This window comes from Palaemon carinicauda, chromosome 43, assembly GCF_036898095.1.
Source record: "Palaemon carinicauda isolate YSFRI2023 chromosome 43, ASM3689809v2, whole genome shotgun sequence".
In the NCBI taxonomy this organism is placed as follows: Eukaryota; Metazoa; Arthropoda; class Malacostraca; order Decapoda; family Palaemonidae; genus Palaemon; species Palaemon carinicauda.
In genome coordinates, this window is record NC_090767.1 from 31575352 (window position 1) to 31580584 (window position 5233).

Consider the following 5233-nt stretch of genomic DNA (forward strand, 5'->3'; position numbering starts at 1 on the left):
GCAATCTTTCTGCTCAGTGGATAACGAGTGATAGAATAGTGCAAATGATCTATTGTTGGACAATGTTTGAAAAAGAAAAAAGATGGTGAGATGAAGAAATCGCTCTTTTATTGAGTCTATTTACCCAACCTACCCGAGCCAGTGCAGGACCATATGGCTTCATAAATCCAATCTATTGGACTTTATGATTTATGCCCAACTGTCTACGAAACAGACTTTATTTCGATTTCCTTGAGTCTCGATTTCATGACCCATTTCTATTTTGATCTAATAAGTTTTACTCTTTAAATGGAAAAAGGCTTAAGTGAAAGAGGAGTCCCAATTATTTTAGGTTACTCTGCAGACGTGTTCTTATTTCGAATGGTTCAGAATGCTCGTATTATATCTCTGTTTCAATTGTATAGTTATAGGATTTACTATTCTGATTTTACCAATTCTATATGTTTTTGTGATAGCTAAGATGCTCTTGTAGGTTCTCGATTTCCTCACACATTTTGGATAGACTTTCTACTATAATTCTTAAACAAAAGTCTGCGAATGAATTGTAACAATGTCATAAAGTAGCTTTTTGGTACTAACAGAGAGGCGAGGTAAAATAAGTGAGTTTACTCAATAAGATAACGAGTCTATATACAAACAGTTGAGGGTAGTAATGGTACAAAAATTAAAAAAAAAATGTAAACCATGCAATGGCAAGCTTAAACAGGTATTTCTATTATCAGTGCTGGAGAGAACGAGATATAAGAAAAAAAAACAATAATATTGCAGTGTATGAACGTGTATGAAAAGCGTGCAGTACAATAAAAAATTCTAATTCCTTTGGTAGAATTCGAGCTCTGGCTTTGTAGTGACAGGTATAATTTGAAAAGAAATCGGGACCTTAGGATATCATTGTGGCTATTAAATATTCATAAATAACTGGTAAAAATTAATCAATAGACCACACACATATCTAATAACTATCTATTAGGAGAGAATTGTCTATTAAGAGAGGAGATACCAGGAAAGTTAATGAACAAAACTATGAACAGGGCCAATATTTCCAGGTAAAAAAAGAATACAAATTAGGAAGATTTAAGAAAAAAAAAAACAATACACATTCACTGGAAAACAGACCATGGCTTAGATTTAAATGAAGAGCTTTGGTATAGATAATTAAAAAGGATTCTACAATATTTCTTTGGGGGAATGCATAATAATGACTACTCAATGAAATATGGCCGAACTCTCTCTCTCTCTCTCTCTCTCTCTCTCTCTCTCTCTCTCTCTCTCTCTCTCTCTCTCTCTCTCTATGATAATCTATAAAAGAAAGCCCAAACGTTTCACATATTTGTTTCCATGCACACTCTTCCTTAAGTAAATCAGTAAATCAGAATTTTTCTTGCCTTATTACTGTAAATCTATCTAACCTCTGTCTTACTTTTTGAATCACCATCCTACATTAAATCCTCTCTGTTAAATGTCCACATAATTCTTAGTCTCTTCTAAGACCTTTGTCCTTTTACAAAAGAAGCAATTAGTCTCTACACCCATCACTTTGAAGCCATTCTTTTATTCAGACATACCTCTATAACACTCCTTAGCCCTTCTGTCACAGTTTCGCCTTAACGACAAAGCCTCTCACTTGTTATCCTGATAACTTCTAATGGTTTTTCATTTTTCATCCTTCTAATTGTCCTCTTTACACGAAGAACAGCCACTTTCACAAGCACTCTCAAACTTATCCTACTAACCCTTTCCACTCTTACATTACTTATGTCTGCCACTCTTCTACCCTTCATATTCCACTACTCTTCAAAAGACTCACTCCATCGACCCATAGAACTGGTCTCTCCTGACAGTTTTTCTCTATTATCATGTTATTCTATGATGCATCTATTCGTTAATCGAGATACGTTCTGGGTTTATTCGTCTGTGAAATATATTTCTATTGTTAAAGTTCAATACTTGCTACCTTTTCTTTTTATTTATTTACCACTTAACGCCCTTTTGTTTGTCACTCTCTTCTTGAATATTTTATCCAACTCCTGTACACCTAAGTATGATTTTTTTTTTTTTTTTTGCACTTCCAAAAACTACCGTTTTTTCTTCACCGTACTTCTCATGTCCCCATTTCACAATATACCGCATTACCACTCTCGTTTTATTCCTACAACAATAGAGGCGGCCCCATACTCTCTATTATACTAACGAGAAATTCTGCATACTGTTAGCATACCTATTCTACTTCTTTCTACACATACACACACATACACACACACACACACACACACACACACACACACACACATATATATATATATATATATATATATATATATATATATATATATATATATATTTATATTTATATTATTTCCTTTCACTCTTCAAGAGCGTGACACTTAAAAGTGTTAGCCATTCGGTTTTCATCAAGAAGTCCTTATAAGATGAGGTTTATTCATGCAACCCCACCACCTGAACGTTTAAGGAGCATATGCGCCATAAGCGGCTGACATTTCTAGTTGGTCATAAAATCTAATACCAATCAGGCTTAAGAGTTTTACGAGTCAGATATCACAGAACTATAGTCAATTCTTTTCAGTGAGGCAGATTTGTACCAACTCGCAGGGGTGCCCTTTTAGCTTGGAAAAGTTTCCTGTTCGCTAATTGGTTGAACAAGATAATTCTAACCAATCAGATAACAGGAAACTTTTCCGAGCTAAATGGGGACCGCAAATGCGCCTCATTAAAGAAAATGAGTATAGATGGTCACGCAATCATATACCAATCAGGGTTAGAGTTTTACAAGTCAGATATGACAGAACTAGGGAGACAATTTCACAGTTGGCCAGTCAATGATCTTTATGTATGTAATCATAGGTTTAAAGGTTGCTCATGAATAGCAGAGACAGGGACATTGCCCTAGCAATCAGGACAATGCCCTAGAGACTTACCATATATTATACGATCAGTGCCCAAGCCTCTTCTCCACCCAAGCTAGGACCAGGGAGGGCCAGGCAGTGGCTGCTGATGACTCAGCAGATAGACCTATAGGCTCCCCCAAACCCCACAAAATTAGCTCACAAGGATGGTAAGGTTGCAAACACTAATGGCACTAACGAGTTTGCGCAGGACTCGAACTCCAGTCCGGAAAACACCAGACAGAGACGTTACCAATCAGGCCACAACAACCCGATATCCACAGATCGAATGTTGGGAAATGTGGTATGTCATTTGGTATGAACATCATAACACAAAACATGCCACATTTATTTAGTTTGCAAAACTTTCCCATTTCCGATGTTATTAAAGGCGTAGAAACCTCCTTTAAATGAATTTTACTTCGTCTTACTTTTACCTGGTCCATAATATAAGTCAGGGCCCCTCCTCTCTATCATGTGATCTATCTTTACCTCATTCTAAGTAACCTAATAAAATCACTTTCAGATGAATAGAAATCTTTTAACGCAACTTTTCATTTTTATTTAAAAAAAAAAGGCTCTTATATAATTCTAATCAATAGAAATGTGAACGAACCCCATAAGTTCATATAGCATCCTAAGAATAGGACAACCAAGTAGTTAGACAAATATACAAACAACATAAATGCACAATCGGCAGGAAAACATTTTATGTACATTTCTTGGCAAAAAAGAAAAAAAGGGGTTGTTCAAGAGACAAGGTTCTTAATCTTTAGAATTCCCTGAAGGAGACCTGGAAACTAAGAAAAGTCGCTGCAGCCAATATTGTGTTCTTCAAACTGCAATCACTCGTTTGCCTGAGGTGAAATAGGGAAAACTAATTCGCCAACTTAATTCGAGAGCATGTCTTGCCTCCCCTTTTTTTACCCAAAAAAGGTTTGGTAATCTCCTTCGGGCTTCTTCTTATAAGATACATATTCAGGTAATATGTTAGAGGTTCATTTTAAATGACACAAATAAGTTTCCAAGGTGGATAAGCACACACGTTTAAATCCCATACGCTCGTTTGTACTCTTATATTTTAGCAGGATTAATATTAGTCCTGATATTTTAGTATTTAAGTGTCCACTCATACATTTTTTCTTTTCATTCATTATCAATGTCTCGTTTCTTATTCACTTGTATATGACTAAAAAATATATGGTTTTGTTTTCCTATTTGAATTTTGCAGGTAATTCATCTTATGTTGGAGTATCTAAAACTATACAAGCGACAGTTTACATTTACACTTCACAGGTCCTACCCTCACTGGGCTCTCTAAAAATACATATGTTGGTGCATCACAATCCTGATGTATGCAAGATTTGATCAGATTTCACGACGTTTCAGATATGGTGGAGGATGTCTTTCCATAATCTTCATTATAAAGAAGATCTGTGAAATATTAAAGAGAACTCTTTCTAAGTAGCACAAAACACAAAGACATAAACGACCGTGACAGGATTCGAACCTGCAATCTTCGGATCCGAAGTCCGACGCCTTATCCGTTAGGCCACACGGCCACCTTGCAATGTAATGCAACTTGCACTGAATCATTTTCACTGAATGATTATAGATTGCCATGTTTGCGTGGTTACGAAGTTTGACATGTCATATGTTGCTAAAAGACCAGTTTGTAGACAGTACTACATTGGATCCTTCTCTCTGGTTATGGTTCATTTTCCCTTTGCCTACACACACACCGAATAATCTGGTGTATTCTTTACATATTTTCCTCTATCCTTTTACACTTGACAACACTGAGAATACCAAACATTTCATCTTCTCTCAAAGGGTTAACTACTGGACTGTAATTGTTCAGTGGCCACTTTCCTCTTAGTAAGAGTAGAAGAGACTCTTTAGCTATGGTAAACAGCTCTTCTAGGAGAAGGACACTCCAAAATCAAACCATTGCTCTCTAGTTTTGGAGAGTGATATAGCCTCTGTACCCTGGTCTTCTACTATCTTGGGTTAGAGTTCTCTTGCTTAAGGGTACACGCAGGCACACTATTGTATCTTATTTTTCTTCATCTTATTTTTTTTAAGCTTTTATAGTTAATATATGAAATATTTACTTTAATGTTATTATTGTTCGTAGAGTATTTTAACTGTTCATTACTTTAGTAGTTTATTTGTTTCCTTTCCTCAATGGTCTATTTTCCCTGTTGGAGCCCTTGGGCTTATAATATCCTGCTTTTACAAATAAGGTTGTAGTTTAGTAAGTAGTTGTAGTAATAATAATAAAAATAATAATAATAATAATAATAATAATGATGATGATACTTATCCCT

The 5233-nt window shown here is 35.5% G+C and overlaps 1 non-coding gene across 1 annotated transcript; it reads right to left on the reverse strand.

Moving 5' to 3' along the window:
* Positions 1–4392: 4392 nt before the first annotated feature.
* Positions 4393–4465, reverse strand: TRNAR-UCG (transfer RNA arginine (anticodon UCG)). The gene has a single exon. It is a non-coding gene; the product is annotated as a tRNA-Arg (tRNA).
* Between the last annotated feature and the right edge of the window lie 768 nt (positions 4466–5233).